The sequence below is a fragment of the Rattus norvegicus genome, chromosome X, assembly GCF_036323735.1.
Source record: "Rattus norvegicus strain BN/NHsdMcwi chromosome X, GRCr8, whole genome shotgun sequence".
NCBI classification, from domain to species: domain Eukaryota; kingdom Metazoa; phylum Chordata; class Mammalia; order Rodentia; family Muridae; genus Rattus; species Rattus norvegicus.
The window spans coordinates 79,759,880-79,772,786 of NC_086039.1; the positions used below are offsets into that span (position 1 = coordinate 79,759,880).

Consider the following 12,907-nt stretch of genomic DNA (forward strand, 5'->3'; position numbering starts at 1 on the left):
GTCTTGTCTTCAGTTTCTCCATCTTAGTCTGTCCCATGAGTACTATATCTTTCTTTCTTCCTTTCTTTCTTTTTAATTCATGGTAATGACTTTCTATACAAGAGCCTATGTCCATTGCCTACAATCACTTCCCTAATCATGTTCACTTTAACTATTAGTCATAAGCTCCAAATGTTGATACTTATGGACATCTTTCTTAACTATCTTAATCTAAAGTTTACATAATTACATGTATATAGTTTCAAAAACAATTGAATTGTGCTTGCTTCGGCAACACATATACTAAAATTGGAACGATACAGAGATTAGCATGGCCCCTGCGCAAGGATGACACGCAAATTCGTGAAGCGTTTCATATTTAAAAAAAACAAAAAACGGCAGCAGCTCTCTGCTCCCAGACCCGGTGAGAGAGAGACCCAACCGCCTGGTCAGGTGGGCACTCCTGAGGCTGCAGAGCGGAAGAGACCACCAACACTGCTCACCCCTGCCCACATCCCTGGCCCAAGAGGAAACTGTATAAGGCCTCTGGGCTCCCGTGGGGGAGGGCCCAGGAGCGGCAGGACCCCTGCCTGAGAAACCGCCGAACCCTGAAGGAAACAGACCTGATAAACAGTTCTCTGCACCCAAATCCCGTGGGAGGGAGAGCTAAACCTTCAGAGAGGCAGACAAACCTGGGAAACCAGAAGAGACTGCTCCCTGCACACACATCTCGGACGCCAGAGGAAAAAGCCAAAGACCATCTGGAACCCTGGTGCACTGAAGCTCCCTGAAGGGGCAACACAGGTCTTCCTGGTTGCTGCCGCTGTAGAGAGCCCGTGGGCAGCACCCCACGAGCAAACTTGAGCCTCAGGACCACAGGTAAGACCAACTTTTCTGCTGCAAGAAAGCTGCCTGGTGAACTCAAGACACAGGCCCACAGGAACAGCTGAAGACCTGTAGAGAGGAAAAACTACACGCCCGAAAGCAGAACACTCTGTCCCCATAACTGACTGAAAGAGAGGAAAACAGGTCTACAGCACTCCTGACACACAGGCTTATAGGACAGTCTAGCCACTGTCAGAAATAGCAGGACAAAGTAACACTAGAGATAATCTGATGGCGAGAGGCAAGCGCAGGAACACAATCAACAGAAACCAAGACTACATGGCATCATCGGAGCCCAATTCTCCCACCAAAGCAAACACGGAATATCCAAACACACCAGAAAAGCAAGATCTAGTTTCAAAATCATATTTGATCATGATGCTGGAGGACTTCAAGAAAGACATGAAGAACTCCCTTAGAGAACAAGTAGAAGCCTACAGAGAGGAATCGCAAAAATGCCTGAAAGAATCGCAAAAATCCCTGAAAGAATTCCAGGAAAACATAAATAAACAAGTAGAAGCCCATAGAGAGGAGACACAAAAATCCCTGAAAGAATTCCAGGAAAACACAATCAAACAGTTGAAGGAATTAAAAATGGAAATAGAAGCAATCAAGAAAGAACACATGGAAACAACCCGGGATATAGAAAACCAAAAGAAGAGACAAGGAGCTGTAGATACAAGCTTCACCAACAGAATACAAGAGATGGAAGAGAGAATCTCAGGAGCAGAAGATTCCATAGAAATCATTGACTCAACTGTCAAAGATAATGTAAAGCGGAAAAAGCTACTGGTCCAAAACATACAGGAAATCCAGGACTCAATGAGAAGATCAAACCTAAGGATAATAGGTATAGAAGAGAGTGAAGACTCCCACCTCAAAGGACCAGTAAATATCTTCAACAAAATCATAGAAGAAAACTTCCCTAACCTAAAAAAAGAGATACCCATAGACATACAAGAAGCCTACAGAACTCCAAATAGATTGGACCAGAAAAGAAACACCTCCCGTCACATAATTGTCAAAACACCAAACGCACAAAATAAAGAAAGAATATTAAAAGCAGTAAGGGAAAAAGGTCAAGTAACATATAAAGGGAGACCTATCAGAATCACACCAGACTTCTCGCCAGAAACTATGAAGGCCAGAAGATCCTGGACTGATGTCATACAGACCCTAAGAGAACACAAATGCCAGCCCAGGTTACTGTATCCAGCAAAACTCTCAATTAACATTGATGGAGAAACCAAGATATTCCATGACAAAACCAAATTTACACAATATCTTTCCACAAATCCAGCACTACAAAGGATAATAAATGGTAAAGCCCAACATAAGGAGGCAAGCTATACCCTAGAAGAAGCAAGAAACTAATCGTCTTGGCAACAAAACAAAGAGAATGAAAGCACACAAACATAACCTCACATCCAAATATCAATATAAAGGAAACAATAATCACTATTCCTTAATATCTCTCAATATCAATGGCCTCAACTCCCCAATAAAAAGACATAGATTAACAAACTGGATACGCAACGAGGACCCTGCATTCTGCTGCCTACAGGAAACACACCTCAGAGACAAAGACAGACACTACCTCAGAGTGAAAGGCTGGAAAACAACTTTCCAAGCAAATGGTCAGAAGAAGCAAGCAGAGTAGCCATTCTAATATCAAATAAAATCAATTTCCAACTAAAAGTCATCAAAAAAGATAAGGAAGGACACTTCATATTCATCAAAGGAAAAATCCACCAAGATGAACTCTCAATCCAAATATCTATGCCCCAAATACAAGGGCACCTACATACGTAAAAGAAACCTTACTAAAGCTCAAAACACACATTGCACCTCACACAATAATAGTAGGAGTTTTCAACACCCCACTCTCATCAATGGACAGATCATGGAAACAGAAATTAAACAGTGATGTCGACAGACTAAGAGAAGTCATGAGCCAAATGGACTTAACGGATATTTATAGAACATTCTATCCTAAAGCAAAAGGATATACCTTCTTCTCAGCTCCTCATGGTACTTTCTCCAAAATTGACCATATAATTGGTCAAAAAACGGGCCTCAACAGGTACAGAAAGATAGAAATAATCCCATGTGTGCTATCGGACCACCACGGCCTAAAACTGGTCTTCAATAACAATAAGGGAAGAATGCCCACATATACGTGGAAATTGAACAATGCTCTACTCAATGATAACCTGGTCAAGGAAGAAATAAAGAAAGAAATTAAAAACTTTTTAGAATTTAATGAAAATGAAGATACAACATACTCAAACTTATGGGACACAATGAAAGCTGTGCTAAGAGAAAAACTCATAGCGCTGAGTGCCTGCAGAAAGAAACAGGAAAGAGCATATGTCAGCAGCTTGACAGCACACCTAAAAGCTCTAGAACAAAAAGAAGCAAATACACCCAGGAGGAGTAGAAGGCAGGAAAAAATCAAACTCAGAGCTGAAATCAACCAAGTAGAAACAAAAAGGACCATAGAAAGAATCAACAGAACCAAAAGTTGGTTCTTTGAGAAAATCAACAAGATAGATAAACCCTTAGCCAGACTAACGAGAGGACACAGAGAGTGCGTCCAAATTAACAAAATCAGATATGAAAAGGGAGACATAACTACAGTTTCAGAGGAAATTCAAAAAATCATCAGATCTTACTATAAAAACCTATATTCAACAAAATTTGAAAATCTTCAGGAAATGGACAATTTCCTAGACAGATACCAGGTATCGAAGTTAAATCAGGAACAGATAAACCAGTTAAACAACCCCATAACTCCTAAGGAAATAGAAGCAGTCATTAAAGGTCTCCCAACCAAAAAGAGCCCAGGTCCAGACGGGTTTAGTGCAGAATTCTATCAAACCTTCATAGAAGACCTCATACCAATATTATCCAAACTATTCCACAAAATTGAAACAGATGGAGCCCTACCGAATTCCTTCTACGAAGCCACAATTACTCTTATACCTAAACCACACAAAGACACAACAAAGAAAGAGAACTTCAGACCAATTTCCCTTATGAATATCGACGCAAAAATACTCAATAAAATTCTGGCAAACCGAATTCAAGAGCACATCAAAACAATCATCCACCATGATCAAGTAGGCTTCATCCCAGGCATGCAGGGATGGTTTAATATATGGAAAACCATCAACGTGATCCATTATATAAACAAACTGAAAGAACAGACCCACATGATCATTTCATTAGATGCTGAGAAAGCATTTGACAAAATTCAACACCCCTTCATGATAAAAGTCCTGGAAAGAATAGGAATTCAAGGCCCATACCTAAACATAGTAAAAGCCATATACAGCAAACCAGTTGCTAACATTAAACTAAATGGAGAGAAACTTGAAGCAATCCCACTAAAATCAGGGACTAGAGAAGGCTGCCCACTCTCTCCCTACTTATTCAATATAGTTCTTGAAGTTCTAGCCAGAGCAATCAGACAACAAAAGGAGATCAAAGGGATACAGATCCGAAAAGAAGAGGTCAAAATATCACTATTTGCAGATGACATGATAGTATATTTAAGTGATCCCAAAAGTTCCACCAGAGAACTACTAAACCTGATAAACAACTTCTGCAAAGTGACTGGGTATAAAATTAACTCAAATAAATCAGTTGCCTTCCTCTATACAAAAGAGAAACAAGCCGAGAGAGAAATTAGGGAAACGACACCCTTCATAATAGACCCAAATAATATAAAGTACCTCGGTGTGACTTTAACAAAGCAAGTAAAAGATCTGTACAATAAGAACTTAAAGACACTGAAGAAGGAAATTGAAGAAGACCTCAGAAGATGGAAAGATCTCCCATGCTCATGGATTGGCAGGATTAATATAGTAAAAATAGCCATTTTACCAAAAGCAATCTACAGATTAAATGCAATCCCCATCAAAATACCAATCCAATTCTTCAAAGAGTTAGACAGAACAATTTGCAAATTCATCTGGAATAACAAAAAACCCAGGATAGCTAAAGCTATCCTCAACAATAAAAGGACTTCAGGGGGAATCACTATCCCTGAACTCAAGCAGTATTACAGAGCAATAGTGATAAAAACTGCATGGTATTGGTACAGAGACAGACAGATAGACCAATGGAATAGAATTGAAGACCCAGAAATGAACCCACACACCTATGGTCACTTGATTTTTGACAATGGAGCCAAAACCATCCAATGGAAAAAAGATAGCATTTTCAGCAAATGGTGCTGGTTCAACTGGAGGGCAACATGTAGAAGAATGCAGATCCATCCATCCTTATCACCCTGTACAAAGCTTAAGTCCAAGTGGATCAAGGACCTCCACATCAAACCAGACACACTCAAACTAATAGAAGAAAAACTAGGGAAGCATCTGGAACACATGGGCACTGGAAAAAATTTCCTGAACAAAACACCAATGGCTTATGCTCTAAGATCAAGAATCGACAAATGGGATCTCATAAAACTGCAAAGCTTCTGTAAGGCAAAGGACACTGTGGTTAGGACAAAACGGCAACCAACAGATTGGGAAAAGATCTTTACCAATCCTACAACAGATAGAGGCCTTATATCCAAAATATACAAAGAACTCAAGAAGTTAGACCGCAGGGAAACAAATAACCCTATTAAAAAATGGGGTTCAGAGCTAAACAAAGAATTCACAGCTGAGGAATGCCGAATGGCTGAGAAACACCTAAAGAAATGTTCAACATCTTTAGTCATAAGGGAAATGCAAATCAAAACAACCCTGAGATTTCACCTCACACCAGTGCGATTGGCTAAGATCAAAAACTCAGGTGACAGCAGATGCTGGCGAGGATGTGGAGAAAGAGGAACACTCCTCCATTGTTGGTGGGATTGCAGACTGGTAAAACCATTCTGGAAATCAGTCTGGAGGTTCCTCAGAAAATTGGACATTGAACTGCCTGAGGATCCAGCTATACCACTCTTGGGCATATACCCAAAAGATGCCTCAACATATAAAAAGACACATGCTCCACTATGTTCATCGCAGCCTTATTTATAATAGCCAGAAAATGGAAAGAACCCAGATGCCCTTCAACAGAGGAATGGATACAGAAAATGTGGTACATCTACACAATGGAATATTACTCAGCTATCAAAAACAACGAGTTTATGAAATTCGTAGGCAAATGGTTGGAACTGGAAAATATCATCCTGAGTGAGCTAACCCAATCACAGAAAGACATACATGGTATGCACTCATTGATAAGTGGCTATTAGCCCAAATGCTTGAATTACCCTAGATCCCTAGAACAAACGAAACTCAAGACGGATGATCAAAATGTGAATGCTTCACTCCTTCTTTAAATGAGGAAAAAGAATACCCTTGGCAGGGAAGGGAGAGGCAAAGATTAAAACAGAGACTGAAGGAACTCCCATTCAGAGCCTGCCCCACATGTGGCCCATACATATACAGCCACCCAATTAGACAAGATGGATGAAGCAAAGAAGTGCAGACCGACAGGAGCCGGATGTAGATCGCTCCTGAGAGACACAGCCAGAATACAGCAAATACAGAGGCGAATGCTAGCAGCAAACCACTGAACTGAGAATAGGTCCCCTATTGAAGGAATCAGAGAAAGAACTGGAAGAGCTTGAAGGGGCTCGAGACCCCAAAAGTACAACAATGCCAAGCAACCAGAGCTTCCAGGGACTAAGCCACTACCTAAAGACTATACATGGACTGACCCTGGACTCTGACCCCATAGGTAGCAATGAATATCCTAGTAAGAGCACCAGTGGAAGGGGAAGCCCTGGGTCCTGCTAAGACTGAACCCCCAGTGAACTAGTCTATGGGGGGAGGGCGGCAATGGGGGGAGTGTTGGGAGGGGAACACCCATAAGGAAGGGGAGGGGGGAGGGGGATGTTTGCCTGGAAACCGGGAAAGGGAATAACACTCGAAATGTATATAAGAAATACTCAAGTTAATAAAAAAAAAAAAACAAAAAAACAAAAAACAAAAAACAATTGAATTTTATTGGGATAATTTTCATGTCTATATTATGAAATTATGAAGTTCTTAATGTTATAGGCACTGTTTTGATCATTGGTATAGATAAAACAACTTCATTTTACCATTTGCATAATACCTTATCTATGAACTTTTTCTTTCTTTCTTTTTTTTTTAGTTTCTTTTTTTTTTTATTAACTTGAGTATTTCTTATTTACATTTCGAATATTATTCCCTTTCCCGGTTTCCGGGCAAACATCCCCCTAATCCCCCCTCCCCTTCTTTATCGGTGTTCCCCTCCCCACCCTCTCCCCATTGCCGCCCTCCCCCCAACAATCACGTTCACTGGGGGTTCAGTCTTAGCAGGATCAAGGGCTTCCCCTTCCACTGGTGATCTTACTAGGATATTCATTACTACCTATGAGGTCAGAGTCCAGGGTCATTCCATGTATAGTCTTTAGATAGTGGCTTATTCCCTGGAAACTCTAGTTGCTTGGCATTGTTGTTCATAAGGGGGAACTTTTTCTTTCATAGCCTACTACTTCAATCACTCATTTTAAATTTTAGTTCCACTCTATTATAACTGTCCTTTTTACTAAATCAGGAAACTATACTGACGTCACCTTGGTGATAAGAGTCTTTCCACTCACAAGAAAAATAATTTCTATTTTTACTTTGTAGTTATGAAATGATATTCAGAAGATAAGATTCCTTATTAATGGTTTAGATTAATTGGGAAATCTGAATTTTTATAAACTGTTTCAGCAACAGTTTTTCATATTTTTATAAATCATTTCCTTACATGAACTAAAACTTTTAAAATAATACTTCTCAATAAAAGGTTTAGCCATCTTTATTAAAATAGCAGTGTGTTTCTATATGAATGAGATTTCAGTTTATTTAAGGATTCAGATGATTAAATGATTTAGTTTGGTTTCTCAAAAAATGTCTCTGATGCCTCTTTAGAATATCTAATCAGCTACACATATATAATTTACAAAATATATTAAAAACAAATTTAGTGAGTAAAAAATTAAATAAGGTGAGGCAGAATTTAAGCTGGCTGATCTCATATAGATATAACAAAATCATGAGTGTTCTATAACATTTCCAAATTTCTATTCTTAATGTTCATTTCTCTTTTTTCACGAGCCTCTAGCTTCATTGACCTTTTTATTGACTAAATGGCAGTTATGGGAAGTATTTAATCATCACTTTTAAAATTTTTACTTGCACATGAATCATCTTAGGATATTGTTAACACATAATAGTTCTGAAGTTCAGTGGGAGGTTTAGCATTTCCCACAAGTTACCAGCCTAAAATGTGGTGTTCTATAGACAATTAAAAATTATTAGCTCTTAGGAGAAGGAAGATAGAAACAAAAATGTTATGAAGTGGGAAGAAGATAATGAAGCAAAAGGGTGAAGTCAAATGGAGGATGGGAGGATAGGCTAGAGGATAGTGTGTATAGAGGTAAAATAACACTCAAGACTATTTTAAAAACTCACATGGAAACGTACTATTGTAGTACTTTCCTAGACTATATACACATTCATGTATTTAAAATAATTTACATACAATGAAGCCATACAAAATCCTAACTTGGGGGTGAGAAGGAAGTCAAGATATCTTACCCCTAGCTAAAGAACTATATTAGCAGTTGATGGCTGCTGAGAAAGATACAGTTCTAAAGATAAGGCCACTGGGAGCAACCAATAGGCCAGTAGTCTTATACTCATACACAGACCAGCAGTACTGGATAGATTTGCTCACCTTGGAAAAAGAGAGAATATATGAATAATGGTATGGGTATAAGGGAGGAATTGGAAGAGAGGGAATGGGTGTGGACTTGATAGACCATATTATATGTATATATGCTATTATCCAATAATAAAAAATATGTGCATATAAATAAAAGAAATTCATATATTCCTTTAGAGTGGAAATAGGTGCCCAACAAAGTCTATTTTTTGTATGTTGTAAAAATCTGAAATTTTATGAATTGCCATTTTATCATGTATTCTCTACATATAAAATAATGATTGAAGCAGTGCATTCCTTGAATATATATGATCCACTCTGATGTTTAGTAGAAAATTTCCTCATAGAATAATTAATTTTAATACAATAATAATGTAGCTGCCATTTGAATACATGTTTAGAATTTTGTATTTATTTTCTATTTCACTTTCTTGACTGCACTGATTACAGTGACATGTGAAATTGAACATATAAGCCAAATAACAGGAGGTTTCTTAAGTCTTAGCAGCTAAGAGACAACTTCCTTGAAATCTATTCTGAGTGTTCTCTTAATTTTAGTAAGATATTATCTTCTAGCTGTGACATATTACGAAGTTTGTGACTCATGTCACTGTCACCAAGTGTGTCTGTCTTGTATCTAAATTTTCTTGGCAAATTGTAACTTAGTGGTTTTAGACAAAGTAGCTATCCAAAAGCTTGTAAAAGTTCCCATAAGTCTCCTCTAGTTTCATATAATTCAGTCAAAAGCCATACATACATGAACCTACTCTTTAAATCATAACAAATGGCCTTTTGCTTTTTTTCTTTTTAAAATTATTTATTTATTTACTCATTTGTTTTGGGGGGAGGAAAAATTGTGCCATAGCATATGTGTGGAGGATCAGAAGTCAACTTACAGTAGTCAGTTTTCTACTTCCCTCATTTGGGGAATTGAGATCAAACTCAGTCAGGTTTGGTAGCAAACAACGTTACCTGCTGAGTCATCTACCAAGTCCCCCAGTAGGTCTGACTTGTTTAAGCTTTTGTTTGAACAAACTTTATACAGTTACAAAAAAAACCCACTCCAGGCTTTAAGTAATACTTACAAACAAAACAATACAAAAACAAAAACAAAACAAAATCCAAAAAACAAAACAACACAAAACAAACAAACAAACAAACAAACAAAAAGCCACTCCTGGCTATAGTAAGATATTTTGTATAACTTTCTGGGTTCTAGATTCTGTTACTAATAATTTGCTGTAGATTTTTCTGTCCAAGTTCTTGTCAGATTACTCAGGAGTTTGGCAGGGAATGGGTACTATCTGATTAATTTTGGTATTAGAAAAATACCAAATGCTGATCTCATAAAATGAGGCAGGAAGTTTTGTAAAGGAAAAGGCCAGTCGCCAAAAGTGCTGACATATTGAGAGCAGAGGTAATACCAACACTTCTGCTACAATCGACCTTCCTGGTGACCTAAGAACACACAAAGGCAGAAGTCATCTGGGACAGGACACTTCCAGTTTCTACCTGCACCCAGAGCTGAACCACTCCCACAGCTCTCTGTATCCTTATCCTATTGGGGAGAGAGCTGTACTGGCAGAAGTTCAGACAATCCTGAGAGCTCAGAGGACACCTCAATTTCTACTCATGTTCCTGGCCCAAGAAGAACCTGCCTACTGCCCTATGGATAATGGAACCTGGGAGCATTCAGGGATACGGCCCTTCCTGCAGAACTCCAAATAGATTGGACCAGAAAAGAAATTCCTCCCATCACATAATAGTCAAAACACCAAACACACAAAACAATGAAAGAATACTAAAAGCAGTAATGGAAAAAAATGTCAAATAACATATAAAGGCAAACCTATCAGAATTACACTAGACTTCTCATCAGAGACTATGAATGCCAGAAAATCCTTGGCAAATGTAAGACAGACACTAAGATAACACAAATGCCAGCCCGGCCTACTATATCAAGCAAAACACTTAATTAACATAGATGGAGAAAACAAGATATTCCATGACAAAATAAAATTTACACAATAACTTTCTACAAATCCAGCCCTACAAAGGATAATAGATGGAAAACTCCAACACAAGGAAGAAAACAATACCCTAGAAAAAGCAAGTAATCTCCTTGCAACGAAACCAAAAGAAGAGAAACACACAAACATAATTCCAACTCTACCAACAAAAATAACAGGAAACATCAATCACTATTCCTTAATATCTCTTATTATTAATGGACTCAATTTCCCAATAAAAACACATAGATTAACAGACTGGATACATAAAGAGGACTCTGCATTTTGCTGCATACGGGAAACACATCTCAGTGACAAAGACAGATACTACCTCAGAGTAAAAGTTTGGAAAACAAATTTTCAAGCAAATGGTCCAAAGAAAGAAGCTGGATTAACCATGCTAATAACAAATAAAATAGACTTTCAACAAAAAGTTATCAAAAAAGTTAAGGAAGGGCATTTCATATATATCAAAGGAAAAAAATCCACCAAGATGAGCTCTCAATCCTGAATATTTATGCTCCAAAAGCAAGGGCGACTACATTCACAAAAGAAAACTTACTAAGCATAAAAGGAGACATTGCACTTCACACAATAATCGTGGGAGATTTCAACACCCTTCTCTCTTCAGTGGACAGATCATGGAAACAGAAACTAAACAAAGACAGACAAACTAACAAAAGTTAGGAACCAAATGCATTTAACAGATGTTTATAGAACATTTCATCCTAAAACAAAAGAATATACCTTCTTCTCATCAAATCATAGCACCTTCTTCAAAACTGATGAAATAATGGATCACAAAACAGGCATCAACAGATATAAGATGATTGAACTAATCCCATGCGTTCTATAAGACCACAAAGAACTAAGGCTGTTCTTCATTAACAACAATAACATCAGAAAGCACACATATACATGGAAATTGAATAACGCAATGATAACTTGATCAAGGAAAAATGAAGAAAAAAATTAAAGACTTTTTGGAATTTAATGAAAAGAAAGGCACAACATACCCAAACTTATGGGACACAATGAAAGCAGTGCTAAGTGTAAAACTAATAGCTCAGAGTGACTCCAAAAGGAAATTGGAGAGAGCATACATTAGCACTTTGACAGTACATTAAAAGCTCTAGAACAAAAAGAAGCAAATGCAGACAAGAAGAGTAAAAGGCAAGAAATAATCTCAGGGCTTAAATCAACCAAGTAGAAATAAAAAGAACTACCCAAAAATTCAACAAAACCAGGAGTTTGGTTTTTTTTTTTTTGTTTTTTTTTTGTTTTTTTTTTTTTGAGAAAAATCAGAAAGATAGATAAACCCTTACCCACACTAACCCCAGGGTACAGAGACAGTATCCAAATTAACAAAATCAGAAATAAAAAGGGAGACATAACATCAGAATCTGAGGAATTTCAAAGAAATCATCAGATCCTACTACAAAAGCCTATATTCAACAAAAATGAAAAATCTGGATGAAATGGAAAATTTTCTATAAATACCAGGTACCTAAATTAAATCAGGAACAGATAAACCATCTAAACAACCCCATAACTCCTAAAGAAATATAAGCAGTTATTAAAAGTCTCCCAACAAAAAGAGCCCAGGACCAGATGGATTTAGTGCAGAATTCTAGCAGACCTTCATAGAAGACCTCCTACCAATACTATCCAAACTATTCCACAAAATTGAAACAGACGGAGCACTACTGAATTCTTTCTATGAAGCTACAATTACATTATCTTAAACCACACAAAGACCCAACAAAGAAGGAGAACTTCAGACCAATTTCAATTTTGAATATTGACGCAAAAATGCTCAATAAATTTCTAGCAAACAGAATTCAAGAATACATCAAAATGATCATCTATCATGATCAAATATGTCTCATCCCAGGAATTCAAGTATGGTTCAATATACATAAAGGCATCAAAGTAATCCACTATGTAAACAAACTCAAAGGAAAAAAAATATTATCATTCATTAGATACTATGAAAGCATTTGACAAAATTCAACACCCCTTCATGATAAAAGTCCTGGAAAGATCAGGAATTCAAGGCCCATACCTAAATATAGTAAAAGCCATATACAGCAAACCAGTTGCTAACATTAAACTAAATGGAGAGAAACTTGAAGCAATCCCACTACAATCAGGGACTAGACAAGGCTGCCCACTCTCTCCCTACTTATTCAATATAGTTCTTGAAGTTCTAGCCAGAGCAATCAGACAACAAAAGGAGATCAAGGGGATACAGATCGGAAAAGAAGAGGTCAAAATATCACTAT

At 37.6% G+C, this 12,907-nt stretch overlaps 1 non-coding gene across 1 annotated transcript; it reads left to right on the forward strand.

Annotated features, from left to right (window-relative positions):
- Positions 1-258: 258 nt before the first annotated feature.
- On the forward strand, positions 259-362 carry LOC120099393 (U6 spliceosomal RNA). The gene has a single exon (XR_005498582.1). It is a non-coding gene; the product is annotated as a U6 spliceosomal RNA (small nuclear RNA).
- The last annotated feature ends 12,545 nt before the right edge of the window (positions 363-12,907 follow it).